The 16,676-nt window shown below is 36.7% G+C and overlaps 1 pseudogene; it reads left to right on the top strand.

Annotated features, from left to right (window-relative positions):
* On the top strand, positions 1-1,328 carry LOC104865771 (annotated as a pseudogene).
* The last annotated feature ends 15,348 nt before the right edge of the window (positions 1,329-16,676 follow it).

The following is a 16,676-nucleotide window of genomic DNA, read 5'->3' as shown; positions in this document are numbered from 1 at the left end:
ATGGAGGCTGTATTGGTGCTGATGACCTTGGAGTCGCTGCGTACTGATCCTTTGCTCCTCATTTTATCTTTTCTGGACTGCCGGGAACTAATCAACTGTTGCTATGTGAGTGAAAGACTTAGCCAACTATCAAGTCATGATGCACTGAGAAGACATTGCAAATAATGCTGGCTGATAACTGAGGAAGAGAAAACATAGAAGAATCAGTGTTGGAAATCTCTCTTCATAGATACTTACTCTGATGTAGGAAGATACATTGACCATTCCGCTGCTATTAAAAAGGCCTGGGATGAGCTCAAGAATTATTTGGAGTCCAGGTATTTTATCTCTGAAAGAGCACACACACGAGGAAGACCTAGATGCAGAGGAAGCTCAGATCAGTTGCAAGCTTCCTGATGATTATCGGTGTTCCTACCATATCCATATGGACAGAGCTAGTGGTTCCTGGGTTGTTGGGAAGTATAGCACTGTCAAATCACTATCATTCTGAGGATTTGTCAGGCATTGATACAGCTGCCACCTCCAGCAGAGGCCAGGACTGAAATACTACCTCCCTTTGACCTTTGCATCTACACCAGTTTCAGTTTCAGTCAGTGTATGGTTGTGGAAGCAGCAGAGGACCAAAACAAAAATGAAGTTTTCTACCATTGTCCAGATGAAATGGCTCAGGAAACAGCTGCTACTGACATATTTATCATAGGTGCTACTTACTGACTGGTTTACTTCTTGGGTCAGCAATGTTGCATCAGGTGGCTTCCCCATCATCAGAGACCAAATTTTCAGATACCTTCATGATCCAGAGTGTGTAGCAACAACTGGAGATGTTACAGTTTCTGTTTACACATTGTTTCTGCCAGAATTAAGCTCTGTACACCCACCTCACTATCTCGTTACATACCGAATCAGGATTGAAATGTCAAAGGAGGCACTTCCTGAGAAGGCTTTTCCACTAACAGTCACTACTGGAGAATAACAAATGCTAAAGGAGGTATAAAAGGGGTTCAAGGACCTGGAGTCATTGGTGAATTTCCAATCAGACCAGGTTGGGTATATGAATACACAAGCTGTACCATATTCTCTATGACATCAGTATGCAAGGAAGGATATTATACCTTCCACTTCCTTTATTTTAAAGACAAGATTTTTTTTCAAGTTTTGTTGTTGTTTTTACTCCTTGGGATCGAACTTTGGTCCTTGCACTTGAGAGGCAGGCAGCAGAACCACTGAGCTAAATCCCCAGCCCTACAGACAAGATTTTTAATGTTGCCATTCCTTGATTCCATATGGCTTGTCCAACATTCTGGGTGTCTATAGCCCAACTGTTTTGATAATTTGTGCCTTTGTGAAATTTGCCCATTTCATCTACACTTTTTTTTTTTTTTTTTTTTTTTTTTTTGGTACTGGGGATCGAACTTGGGTCCTTGCACTTGCAAGGCAGACAGCAGAACCATTCCCCGGCCCTAAATCCCTGGCCCTAACCATTTCATCTAAATGTTGAATTAGCACTATTCATAGCATTCCCTTGATATCCTTTTAATGGCTAGAATAGCTATAGTCACATGTCCTCTTTTGTTCTTAATAATGGTAACATCTCTGTTGATCATCACATGATTATTATCACTTTTTGATCACTTAAATGAACAACTTTAGATTTCACTGATTATTCTCTATTGTTGGCTCACTTTCCATTTCACTGAGTTCTGCAGTTGTCTTCATTTCTCTTCTACTTGCTTTGGGTTTAATCTGTTTTTCTTCCAGCTTTATAAAGTAGACATTAGACTTTTCATCTCTCTAAGCAATGTTTGAGCTGTATCTCACAAATTGTGATGTGTTTTTGTTAACATTAGTTCAAAGTAGACTCTGATTTCCTTTGTAACTTAAGTGTGGTCTATGACTTTTCTAGAAATGTATTAGTTTCCAAATATTTGCAAAGTTTTCAGTTATATTTTGATTATTGATTTTAATTTTATTGTGACCAAAGAACTTACTCTGTATTTTCATTATTTTTGTCTTGTGGCTCAACATGTGAAGAGTTTACATATCTTGGTAAATGATCTTTGTGTATTTGAAAAGAATGTGTATTCTGCATTGGGGGAATATTATTCTATAAACAAAGGCCAGAGTGATAGGTTGGTTGACAAAGTTTTGCAAGTCATCTGTATATTTATGCTATTTTCAGTCTTTGTTTTATCAACTACTAAAAAGATGATTCCAAATTATGGCTCTGTCAGATTTAGTTCTATCAGATTTGCCTCATGCATTTTGAAGCTCTATAACTGTATGAAATTATGCTTAGGATTGTTATGGGGGTTTTTTGTTTTGTTTTGTTTGTTTTGTTTTGTCTTTGTTTTGTTTTTGAGACAGGGTCTCACTATGTAGTGAGAGTGACCTGGAACTCACTATGTAGCTCTGGCTGGTCTCGAACTCACAGTGATCCTCCTGCTGGGATTACAGGTGTGTGCCACCATGCCAGGCCAGGATTGTTATGTCTTTCCAAGGAAGTAGTTCTTTCATCATTATGAATCTCTCTCTTAATCTCTGATAACATTCCTTGTCCTAAAGTTTAAGAGAACTGAGGTTTGTTTAGACAGAGAGTGAAACTCCTGTTGGGTCAGCTTTATCCTTTTGAGGCTTGCTTTTCATATTAGGGTAGGTGTAATGTAGTCTTTAGTTAGAGATAGTGGTTCTCATGCATTCCAGCCTCGTGGACCCCTTAGATGACAAAACCTACTGAGGAATGCAAAGAATTCTTGTTTACATGGACCATATCAGTATTTACCATATTAGGAATTAAAACTGAGAAGTTGGATAATATTTACTTACCAAATCCTTTTAATTACAATAAATCTGTTACATGTTCTACCCTCTCTTAATTTTGTACTTGTTAAAGTTTGTTTTCTCCTAAACACAAGTAAACATATAAAATTTTAACTTGCCTTAAAATGTCTTCTCTCAAGATGAAAATCCATAAACAGAAATGAGAATTCTGGACTTTTAATTAACATGAAGAAGGCAACTGGGGTTGTATTTGTTAATTTGTTACCCACTGCTTTATTAGTTTTCTTGATATAGAAGTTGAATCATTATTCTTTTTGTCTTCTATCAGACTAATTAGTATGCTTTAATATTTCCTTTGTCTTTGTGCTTTGCCACTTCAAAGTGCACTTTTTAGTTAGTCCTATGCCTTTTCCTGGTCTGGCTGGGTTGTTAATTGTGCTTGTTTGAGGGCCTTGTAGAGGCCTCTGCTGCTTACCTATTTCCATTCTCATCTGTGTTCTTCTTTCTACCTGATGCTGGTGTATGTAAACTTTCATCTCCTTACCCTTGTTTTTTGACATATTTATTCCTTTAACCTCATTAACATAATTAATACTCATATGACCCAGACATCATGTTTTAGAATTTCCAGTCTTTGCCTTCCCCGTTTTTGGACCACTTACTAAATCTTAAGGCCTTCACTCCTTAGATTAAAAAAATATATTTATGTCCAAAGATACAATAGTGAAATATATTTTGTTACTTACCTGTGTATAGTCTCTGATTGTTATTGTTGTTATAATAAATTCTAAGTGACACACACACAAAAAGAAAATGAATGAGCCTTTCCTAAACTTCAACCCCTCCCCCATCATAGCCCAAAAGGACTCTATTATATTTTGTTTGATATAGTACTTTACTTTGTGGGGGTTTCCATGCATTAGGGGATGTTTAGCATACCAAGCCTCTTGCCTTAAATGTCTATAATAACCCAGAATCATCATACTAATTCCAAAATTTTCTTCACAAATTTTTCAAATAACACCTTTGGTTGAGTACCTGTGGTCTAGATGATTAGATCACAAGGAGTTAATAGCCCTGGGCTGGGGATTTAGCTCAGTGGTTCCACCACCTGCCTCACAAGCATGAGGTCCAGAGCTCAATCACCAGTACCAAAAACAAAAAAGAAGTAAATAGCCCTTAGAAATACCATGGGAAAACTGGTAAGTAGCTCAGTTTCAGGTGAAAAATACAGATGTATCACTTGAGGTCAATTTCACATGTCTGTGAATGAGAAAATAGGAAATGATTCAGATCAAAACAAAACAGACTCTGGGCTGGGGATTTAACTCAGTGGTTCTGTACCTGCCTTGCAAGCATAAGGTCCTGAATTTGATTCCCAGTACCACACACACACACACACACACACACACACACAGGCTCTTAGCAGTAAGGAATACCTCTAGCTACATAAATTCACTTACAAGGGCAGAAGATAAGACTTGGAATTTGGATCATTCTCCTTGGAATACAATACCATCTAAAGTAGCAGAAAATTCTGGGGAATGTGAGCTTTAAACAAACAAAAAAAAAGACATTTGAAGAACATAACTACTAAGCCATAAGAAGGGGAAAAAGTAACAGACCATACAGAGTAAGAATTAGAATTAAGCCTTTTGGTGTGGAGCAGCAAAGGAATCCAGCTGTGTGGGTTCCAACACAGCAGTGTGGGCTCCACCCCCGCCCTGCTGTGAACAAGAGAAAAAAGGCCTCACTGAGGCTCCTGGATGAAAATTGAAGACCACTGGAAAAGTGAAGAAAATCTCTGCAATAAAGGTAAATGAGACCACTGTAGTTGGAAAGTTGGAGGGACCACCACCTCACATCAGAATGTGGTCTAACTTCAGGGGAAAAATAGCTGGAACCTGTAGTAGAACCTTGCAGAGTTCAACCCAGTAGGAGTTAGAGATCTCAGCTTGGGCCTTGTAGCCAAAAATCAGCCTGAACCTTAAGAGACAGCTGCTGGCTGGCTGAGACTAATTAGCTTAGATCTGCATACTCCTGCCCATGCTGTCTATTGCCTCAACAGAGGCACACCCTGAGGAGAACCTCTATTTATATTTATTTTCAAAGTAATATTTTTCTCTATCCTCAATCATTTAAAATTTTATATATCTATTTATTTTCTCAAATTGTCTTGCTTTTTTATCTTCTTTTTATTATCTTCTCTCTCTCCCTCTCTCCCCCCCCCTTCTTCTTCTTTCTTCTCCCTTTTTTTTTTTTCCTGTTACTGTCCTGGTTTGAATTTCTTATTTTCTTTCTTTTTCTTTTCTTCTCTTTTTCCTTCACTCGATTGCCATTAGCTTTAAAAGAAAGTCTCTAGCCTCCCTATTGCTGTTACTTTGTTCTGTTCTTGTGTATATTTTGTTCTGTCTTCTCCTCTTCAACAGCTTCCTAGAGTTTATGTGATCATCCTGTGCCCTCTGGCCTCACGTCTAACCTTTCTCTATCCTATCTATCTATCCCTCCCTCCAACTCCTGCCAAGTCCCCATCCCAAAGGGTAAAGTTGCTCTACTGAAGAGCTTATTCACTATAAACATATTTTGGGCTGGTCCTCAATTTCAATTTAATTCACACAGTTAAAAGTGATAGATTAATAGCTACCACAAATTGTCATTTTCTAAACTGCACTTGATGCTATTATTGTTGCTGATTGTATTACTTAAACTGAGTTGTTGTGGTTTATTTTAATTAGTTGTACCTCCTGGTATTATGAGAATGTGAGTAGCTCAGAGTAATTAAAAACCCAAAATCTAAAGAGCAGCTATATCTGGAAAATCAAAAACTGTTTTTTAATTTTTTTCAAAAAAAATTTTTTTTTTGATACCAGGGATCAAAAAGTACTTGCAAGGCAGGCAGTGGAAGCACTGAGCTAAATACCTGCCTGATCAAAATATTAACCCAGAAATTAAATCAAGGACAGTACCATAAAAAAAAATGGAATCAAGACAGCATTTAAACAAGGCACAAACACAGACTTCCATCAAAACACAGACTTCCAGCTCATCAAAGGTAAACACTAGGGGAAATAAGGGAAGAAAGTTTGATGGTCAACCATTGGAACAACCTGACCCATAGCACAGGAAATAGTGAAACAGATAAATGAGGCTCCAGAAATTTTCAAAACAAATAATTTCCCAGATAACCACAGAGATGGTGAGAAGAATAAAAGACATGATTAGAGACTCTAGAACAGAAACTGACAAAAAAAAAAATAGATGAGCTCAGGACCATGATAGAAGCCATGAAGGCCCAGCATAAGAAAGAAATGGAACCAAGAACTGTCATGTGAAGGTACAGGATCCCAGTAATGAATGTAACTGTATTGTAGACCTAGATTGTACCAACAAACTCAATAAAAAGAAAATAAAAAGAAACAAATGGGACACATGAATGCCCAACATAGAAAAGAAATGGAATCCACAAAACAGATTCAAACAGATATCCAGGAGATTAAAAACTCAATTGAAAGTTTTCACATCAGAGTAAATAATGGAAAGACAGAATTTCAGATATAGAAGATAGGATTGCAGTCAGTGATCAAGAAAAGAGAGGTCTCTTAAAAACAGTAAGGGATCATGAGAAATCTATCCAACAACTCCTAGACAGTTCCCTAAATGATGGTTAGGATGTTTGCTAAATAACAATTTCCAGAATGATGCAAAGAAGAATAACATAAAACTGATAGGAATCCATGAAGTAGCAAGAGAAAATACAAATGACTTTAAAAAGCTATTCATAGAATTAATGACAAAAACTTTCCAAAAAGAAAAGAAGCAAATCATATGCAAAGGAAAGCCCATCAGAATCACAGCAGACTTTTCAACACAAACCTTCAAATCAAGGAGAGCCTGGAGTGAGGTATTTCAAGTCCTAAAAGAAAACAACCTCCACCCTAGACTGATGTATCCTGCAAAGCTATCTTTCAAAATAGGTAGGGAAATAAAATGCCTCCATGAAAAGGAACACCTGAGAAATTTCATGAATGCCAAACCGGCACTCCAAAAAATTCTAAACAATATCCTGGAAAAAGACAATGAAGGCCACAACTCCATAAGGGCCAACAGAGCAAATATAACAGGCAAGGCAAGAAATTAAAGCAGGGGGGAGCCAACAACAGGAAAATAACATGACAAGGATAAGTCAACACATAGCAGTTATTACCATTAATGTTAGTGGCTTCCATTCACCAATCAAAAGAAATAGGTTGGCAGGATACATTAAGAAGCAAAATCTTACAATATGCTGTATGCAAGAAACCCACTTTATCCACAAAATAATTCATAGGCTGAGCGTAAAAGGATGGAAAACAGTTCTCCATGCAATGGGAACCCAGAAAAAAGCAAAGGTAGCTATCTTATTTGCAGACAGATTAGATTTCAAACCAAAAATAATTAAGAGAGACAAAGAAGGTGACTACATCCTTGTAAAGGGAACAATTCAAGAGGAAGATATGACAATCATGACTATATATGCACCAAGTACTAATGCCCCTAACTATACAAAACAAATATTAATGGATATGCAAAATGAATGAATCACTAAAACAATTGTAGTGGAGGTCCTCAATACTCCACTGTCACAAATAGACAGATCAACTAGGCAAAAAATAATCAACAATAAAATATGAGAATTGAATGAAGTCTTTGAACAAATGGACTTAGTAGATGTCTACAGAGTGTTCCACCCCACAAAATCAGAATATACATTCATAATGTATATAATATACATAAACAACCTAATGCTTAGTCTTAAGCTCCTAGAAAAAGAAGAGCAAGACAAACTGAAAGCTCATACAAGGGAAGATATTATAAAGATCAAAGCAGAAATTAATGCAAGGGAGACTAAGAGTATAATACAAAAAAAAATCAAAGAATCAAAAAGTTGGCTTTTTAAAATAAATAAAATCAATACACCCTTAGCCAACCTTATTTTTAAAAGGAAAGAAAAGGCTCAAATTCATGCAATTAGGAATGAAAAATATGAAGTCACAACAGATCCACCAAGAATCCAGAGGATCATCAATACCTACTTCAAAAACCTATACTCTGATATAATGAAAAACATAGAGGAATTGGACAGATTCCTAGATATATATGAACTTCCAAAATTGAATGAAGAAGATATACAAAGTCTAAACACCCAACTTACATTCAGAGAAATTTAAAATGTAGTTAAAACATTGCTAACAAAGACAAGCCCAGGTCTTGATGGCTTCACTGGTTAATTTTACAAGACATATAGAGAAGAACAATTGCCACTATTCTTTAAACTCTTCAATTAAATTGAAAGGGAAGCAATACTTCCAACTTCATTCCTAGAAGCAAGTATTACTTTGATTCCAAAACCAGGGAAAGACCCAAGCAAAAAAGAGAGTTATAGGCCAATCTCCCTAATGAACACAGATGCATAAATCCTCAATAAGATATTGGTGAACAGAATACAAAAGATCATCAAAAAAATCATACACTCTGACCAAGTTGGATTTATCCCAGGTTTCAAGGACAGTTCAACATATGTAAATCAATAAATGTAATACAATGTATTAACAGAGTCATGGACAAACACCATATAATCATCTCAATAGATGCAGAAAAAGAATTTGACAAAATCCAACACCAATTCATGATAAAAACCATACAGACAATTGGAATATATATGGTCTTTATCTCAACCTGATAAAGACTATCTATGAGAAATCAACAGCCAACATCATATTAAATGGTCAAAAAACTAAAACCTTCACACTAAAATCAGGAACAAGATAAGGATGCCCACTATCACCACTCCTGTTCAATATAGGTCTAGAAACATTAGTCACAGCAATTAGACAAGAGAAAGAAATTAAAGCAATGAAGATAGGAAAGGAAGAAGTTGAACTGTCACTGTTTGATGAGGATATGATACTCTACATAGAAGACCCCAAAAAATCTGCCAAAAGACTTCTAGATTTAACTGACACTTTCAACAGAGTAGTTAGATACAAGGTCAACACTCAAAAGTCAATAGCCTTCTGGTACACAAATAACAGACTCACTGAGAAATTAGGGAAATAATTCCTTTCACAATGACATCCAAAAAAGTGAAATATCTAGAAATCAATCTAACAAAGGAGATAAAAGACCTCTACACTGAAAGCTGTAGCACTCTGAAAAAAGAATTTGAAGAGAATATAAGAAAATGGAAAGACATCCCTTGCTCCTGGGTAGGAAGAATCGACATAGATAAAATTGCCATACTACCAAAATGGGTATACAGATTAAATGCAATCCCAATTGAAATCCCAAGAGTATATTTTACAGAGCTTGAGAAAAAAATCTAAAAATTCATTTGGAACCAGAAGAGATGGAGAATAGCAAGCGATATTCTAGGCAACTGAGACACTGCAGGGGGTAAAACAATCTCCAACTTGAAACTATACTACAAAGCCACTGTGATAAAAACAGCATGGCACTGGCAAGGAAACAGACCAGAGGAGCAATGGAATAGATTAGAAGATGCAGAAACAACAGCAGACAAACTCAGCTACTTTATCTTTTACAAAGTAGTGAAGTGTCCTCACTGGAGGAAAGATAGCCTCTTTAATAAATGGTGTTGGAAAAACTGGATCTCAACCTGCCAAAGATTAAAACTACATCCTTATCTTTCACCATATACTAAATTAAAATCCAAGTGGATTAAAGATCTAAATATCCAAACAGAAACACTAAACTTTCTGGAAAATAAATTAGGTAGAACTCTCGAAGACATTAACATGGGAAAAGACTTTATGAGCAAATTCTCAGCAGCACAGGAACTTGCACAAAGAATCAACAACTGGGATCTCATTGTATTAAAAAGATTTTGCAAGGCAAGAGAAACCACTAACAGCTGAGACAACCTATAATGTGGGAAAAAAATTTTTACCAGCTTCTACTCAGACAAAGGACTACTATCTAGAATATATAAAAAACTCAAAAAAATCAGGCCCCCCAATACAAAGACCAAATTCAAAAATGGGCATCTGAAAAGAACAGACATTTCTCAGACAATCAAGTAAAAGCATCAAATTAATATATGAAAAAGTATTCCACATCACTGGTCATTCGAGAGATACAGATGAAGACAACACTGAGATTCCACCTTATCCGGAAAGAATGGCTGCTATCAAGAAATAAACCAATTAAAAATGCTGGCAGGGTTGTCGGGAGAAAGAAACCCTTCTCCATTGTTGGTGGAAGTGCAGACTGGTGCAACCACTATAGAAATCAATATGGAGATACCTCAAAGAACTAGGATTAGAGGTCCCATTTGACCCAGCTATCCTTCCACTGTGTATCTTTACAAAAGAATTAAAATAATCATACCATAGTAATATATGTTCACCCATGTTTATAGAGGCACAGTTTGTAATAGCTAAAACTTGGAAACAACCCAAATGTCCATCAACAGGAGTCTGGATAAAGAAGATATGATTTTTCTATAAAATAGAGTACTACTCAGCCATAAAGAATGAGAAACTAGAGACATTTATCACTAAATGGATGCATATTGAGGCCATACTCTTAAGTGAAATAAATAGAACACACGAGTAAATACCAAATAGTTTCTCTGGTGTGAAAAACTAAAAATGTAAATAAGGTTCAAATGGTTTGAGAGTGTGAAATAGGAAGAAAATGGCTAAAGGGGAAGTGGAAGGGGGAGGGGAAAGGAAATAAGGGAAAAATATGAAAAAAGGAAAAAATGGAAACAAAGTCTTTGTAAATAGAGGAGGGTGAAGGGGTTGAAGGGAGGGCAGGGGAATGGGGAAAAATAAGAACCAAGACACATCATGTAAAGATACAAGATCCCAATGATAAATGTAACTGTATTGTTTGCCTTAAATGTACCAATAAATTTAATGGGAAAAAGTAAAAAAGATAAAAAATAAAAATAACAACAACAACAACAAAAGAATTAGAATGAAGCCTGAAGATTGTTAGAAAGGGATAATGTGGAAATACAGACAATGTAAAGCAGAAGCAAGCAGTCAGAAAGAAAAACTGATTAAAGATTCTTACTCTTAAATATATAATAACTGAAATAAATAATAGTGTATTGCAAGAGTAGAATGTATATAAAAATTAGTGAGCTGGGAGATCAGGGTGAATAACTCCCATAAATCATCACAGACTATAGAGTTGAAAGGATCTGAAAGACAAGTTAAAAGATCTGAAGCAAAGAAATAAAAGGAATCAATATCAATATTTAATGTTTTCTAGGAGTAAAACCAAAGAAACAAACTGAAGCAATATTTTATTTTCTAGTACATATGAACATTTTTTAAAAAGACCACCTACTGACACAAAGAAAATCTTAACAACTTGTGAATTCATCATATAAATGTAAATCACGATGAAATTACAAAATATTGGACAATAAATAACAATGAAAGTACTTTATATCAATCACTGTGTGATGCCAATCAATTATACCAAGAGGGAAGTATACAACTATGAATACAGCTGTTAAATGGAATGAAACTTAAGACTAGATGTCCAAGTCAAGAATAGAAAAAGAAGGGCTGGGGGTTTGGCTCAGTGGTTCTGCTGCTTGCCTTGCAAGCACAAGGACCTGAGTTCAATATCCAGTACCCCCACCTCCAAAAAAAGAATAGAAAAAGAACACAGTAAATCTAAAGAAAATAGATGCAAGGAGATCAAAGAAATAGGATAAGATATGAGCATCTTGTAAAACAAAGAAACAACAAAAAGGATTGACAAAGTAAAGAGCTGATTCATGGAGCAAAACTAAAAAGTTGGCAACTTTCTAGTAAATTTGATTAAGGGAAAAATAAAATGTATAAATAATTCAGGGGCTTAAAAAAAACAAGTACATTACATGTGACACCAGAGAGATTTTTAAAACAATGAGAATATCTGGGTGCCATGGTGCATGCCTATAATACCAGCCATTTAGGAGGCTGGGGAAGGAGGATCTCTGCGACATGGAGTCTGAGGCCATCCTGGGTTATGCAGTGAGCTCAAGGCCACCCTGAACTATGGGGGGTGAGGGGGTTAAAATGTTATGCCAATGCACTTACAAAGTATGGCACAGAGGAAATGTTTTTGAGGTATATAAACACAGATCTGATTGAAAGAAAAATTAAAAAAAGTAACTATAATTAAATGGCACAAAGTTCATTTTAATATACCACATCTGTTTTATTTTCTTGTTTGTAACTTTTTTCTCCTAAAATATTTATTACCTGGCACTTTGCTGATTGTTTGCTTACCTCTGGATTAGATGATTCAGATTTCAAGTCACTATCGCTATCTCTGGATTTAAATCTACGAGCTAGAGGGTTGATTTATATATTTTATTTCTTTTTTCACCTTCTTTCAATGATTTGGGTTAATTGAGCATTTCTTATTGTTCCATTTAATCTCCATTATTGCTTTATTATTTAATCCATTTTAACAAGAAGTGGTTAAAAATAAGAATAAAATATTTAGTGGTTGAGCAGTATTACAATATATTTTTTAAAAATAGTTGAGAATGATGACAAGAAAATAGATCTGTACATGTTCAATATAGATGCAATTTTTTCATTTCAAGAATTTTTATCAGAGCCGAGCATGGAGGTATGCTCTTGTAATTCCAGCACTCAGGAGGCTGAGGCAGGAGAATCGCCATGAGCTCAAGGACAGCCGGGCCTACTAGTGTGTTCTGAGCCAGTCTGAACTGCAAAGGAAGACCCTGTTTCAGAAAAAGTGTTTTTTGATCAATGATTTGTTGATTTATAGTTGTACAATCAACAGATATGGAAGGCCAGCTGCATTTACCTCAATATTTTTCCATGTTGTTCCAGGTTATTTTCTTAATATTTGGGGCAGGGGGCATTAAGATAGCATCTCACTCTGTAGTTCAGGCTGGCCACGAATTCAGCAGTGCTCCTGCCTCTGTGTCTTGAGTGCTGAGATTATATGTGAGTGCCACCTCACCTGGTTTTTATGTGTTAATGCTCTTAAAATCTTGGCAAGGAATACTTGAGAGTCATATCCCAGCAAGAGCAACATTTCCTTGAGGGTCCAGAATTACACATGAGGGTCTGACATAAGTTTATAGGCTATAGACATGAATTTGATGCTGTTATGGATATCAAATATCTGTTATGAATGTCTAGAGTGTTCCACTAATCTCATGCACTCACAGGCTGGGCTTTTGGGAGGTAATTGGACCACAAGGGCACTACTATACTCATCCATAGATTCATCCACTAATGACTTCAGTAGGTGAATAAACTGGTAGGAAGTGGGCCCTGGTTAGAGGCAGGTCGGGTCCCTGTGGGCATGACCTGGAAGGGAAGACCATCTTTCCCTGCTTGCTGGCCATCATGACATGAGCAGCTTTCCTCCACGTCAGGCCCTTCCACCAACTGGTTTTGCATTTGAGCCTCCCAACTGTGGTCTGAAAACTTCTGAAACTATGAGCTAAAATAAACCTCTCCTCCTGCAAACTGTGAATGTAGTGCACTGAGCCTCAGCAGTGAGGAAGGTGACTGTGATAGTCTCTAACGACCAGACTTCAGAATTCCTCTGTAGATATGATCCTGATGTTCCAAAGTAGAATTTGTGACTATGATCCGGGTAGTTAGTATAGGCTTCAAGTTTCTTTTCTTTGGTGGTAATTATTACTTAACCTGAAAAAGCCAAGGTCTTTGCTTGTTCAGAGGTGGTTAATTATGGAGAGCATTGTAAAGGAACACGACATGAGCACAGCCATACTGACCTGTGATTCACCCGAGCAGTGTGGACGTGCCGTCGCCCATAACAACGGGCTAGTTCAACTGGTGGTCTGACCTGTTGCCTAGCAAATGTAACCCATAATAGTTGTTTTGTAGAGCATTTTGACCTTTGCAGTCAGCTACACCCTGTTCCCACTTTTGGTTTCGGTTTTAGCCTATATATACTTCACCCTGAAAAATAAACAGGGCCTTGCTACGAAGAGAGCATGAGCCTGGAACCAAGTCCGTGAGACTGTTTTCTCTCCTGTTGTCCTTCCCTCGGGTTTAGGACCTGCTGGCAGGATACTGACGTTGCGGCTCGCGACAGTTAATAGCAGACAATATGATGAAAAAAGGCAATTCCCAAAGACATAAATTGCCAACTCTACCTTTTTAGCATGATCCTCTGCTCCAGCCACAGTAAATGAGTGAAGGGTCTGAATTCTAATATTTTAAGAGTCAGGAAATATGTGTCTTCAGAACAATCTCAGTCCCCATGTACTAGGCTACAGATACAATCATCACAAAGGTTTTCCATTGATCAGGAAGATTTAATCTTGGCAAATCCATTCCTAGTAACACTTTTGCCATAGCTATTATTCTAGCAGCTCTTCCCATAAGTTCAATTTAATCCAGGTAAATATTTGCCTTTTTTGGAGATGTAAAAGTGTCCTGAAGACTGCCAGATGAGGCTGGAGAACTATTCAAGCCATTACTAAACAACTGAGGTATGGGTGATAAGCTACGCAACATCCTAGCTCCCCATGTATATAAAATGTATAATAACATAAGCCAAGCAGTTGAGTACAGGTACAGTGAGCATGAACACCCAACGTACCTGAAACCAAACTTTTTACCAAAAAAGCAAGCTTTTGACAAGACAGCTGTGAAACACTGGGCATACTCTGAAGCTAATAGTAGTCATCCATATCCCAACCATCCAGGCACCATGAACTTTCACAGGAGTAAAGGATGGATCTTTCTCCAAATTCTATATTTCACATCTGGTCTTTTATATGTAATTAAAAACCAGTAAGAGTACACATAAATTTGATTACCATTAGCTGCACTTCCAAGCCATAGCTTCAAGATGTCCCTAAAGTTCATGCTAGGTAACTTCATCCTGCCAAAGGATACATAGGTGCAATGTGATCTTCATGAATATACATACAAGCATCATCACTCACCCATCAGTCATGAGAAAATGCAAATGATAAATAGCCTTTAGAGGGACTGCTCATTTCAGCCATCACTGACTGGTCATCTCTTGTGAAAGACAAGACACAGTTATGTGCCTTCTGTGGCCACAAGTCAAAGAACTCCTGGCACTCCCACAGTTTGAGGCACTGGATGATTTGGTTAAATAGGAGACGAGATAACATTGACAAAAGTATTACTTCAGCTGTATGTGTTGTAAAAGGAAGTGTATTCAGTTGTATAGGATCAGGCATCTCCACTCAATCTATTTCATACTCGCCATCAATTACAAATAGAAACTATACGCGATCTGAGACAGTGTTTGAATGAATTTATGTGTCTCATAACTGACCCTTACATACATTCACAGGTCAGAAGTCATGATGCTAGACAGTACATCAGTGTGAAAGAGCCAACTCAAATCCTCAGCATCAGGAGCTTCTAAGAGAAAGCATTTAAATGGTTGCACAGATACAATGTAAACTTTGAACTAATCTGTTGGTCTATCATCAGATTCATTGAAACAGGTTAAATATAATCAGACTGTGGCTTATGACTGTGTTCAGAAATCATTCTGTGGCATGGCTTTGTTACTTATCCTTTGGGATTATTAACCACAGAAATATGAAGGCAGCAAGGGTAAATCCAGGAAGGATCTTGGCCCAAGGCAGAGAGGCTACATGGGGTAATGGCTTTCTGACTGTCAAGATTCCAATGTGGTGAAGAGCACCGTGGCGAGAGACACAGAGCACTACACTATTTTTCTTAATTAATGAATGTTCAACTTGTATACTACTTCATACAAGGTACAAGGACTTTACAATAGATTCTCCAACTTCCTACCTTCCATTTTTGGGGCTTTTATTATTACATATTTTATTTTAGTATGTACTATAAGCACATAGAGTTCAGTACTTATTCCTTTTTTTCATGAAGTCATTTTTTTCAGAGGAATCAAGAATATGGAAAATTACCAGGTGGTAGCATATGTCTGTAATCCTGGCACATGGGAGGCTGAGGCAGGGGGATTGCTGCAAGTTCAAGGTCAGCCTGGGCTACATAGTGAGTTAAAGCCCAGCCTAAATTACATAGCAAGACCCTGTCTCCAAAAAAAAAAAGTATGGAAAATTAATTGTACTTCACCTTCATATATTTATTTTCAATACTCTATATTTCTTTGTGCAGAACTTGAGTTTCTTTCTTGTATCATATTCCTTCATATTAAAGTAACAACTTCTGTTGGTAATGAGTTCTGGTTTTGTTCATTTTGGAAAATATTTATATTTCACTTTTAGAAGATATTTTTGCTGGACTTAGGATTCAGTTCACAGGTTTTTTCAGCACTTTAAAGATTTCATTGCAATGGAGTGGTTTCTGATAAATAGCCTGCTGTACCTCTTAGTACAACTAATTTGTCCTTTTCTCTGGCCACTTTTGGGATTTTTCTCTTTGTTTTTGTTTTCAGTAGTTTCAAATGTGTCTGCCTTTTCTATTATACTTTATCATATCAATCATGGTTATTTTAATTTTCTGCTAGGTAATTCCAGTGTGTATATACTAAAACAGCATACACCAAAATAAAATTTATAACAATAAGAGCAGAAAAAAATGGAAGGTAGGAAGTTGGAAAACATATCTTAAAGTCCTTGCACCTGTCTTGTTTTGTTAACTTCCCTGTTTCATAGAAATGTGTCTTTGTGTGTGTGTGTGTAGGCCTCAATGAGAGGCAAGTGCTCTATCACTGAGCTACATGCCTGTCCCATAATGTGACCTTTTGTTTCCTGCCTTTCCTTAAACTTCTTTGTTGTTGTTGCTGTTGTTGCTTTAATCGGGATATTTTATATAGAACACTGGAGATGTAAATATTTTGTGTTAAAATAGGCATGTGTTTACTTCTGGAAGGTCTTTAGTGTGGGG

This window comes from Fukomys damarensis, unplaced genomic scaffold (assembly GCF_012274545.1).
Source record: "Fukomys damarensis isolate Sample0158 unplaced genomic scaffold, DMR_v1.0_HiC HiC_scaffold_16, whole genome shotgun sequence".
Classification (NCBI taxonomy): domain Eukaryota; kingdom Metazoa; phylum Chordata; class Mammalia; order Rodentia; family Bathyergidae; genus Fukomys; species Fukomys damarensis.
This window is presented reverse-complemented; position numbering and strand designations above follow the sequence as displayed.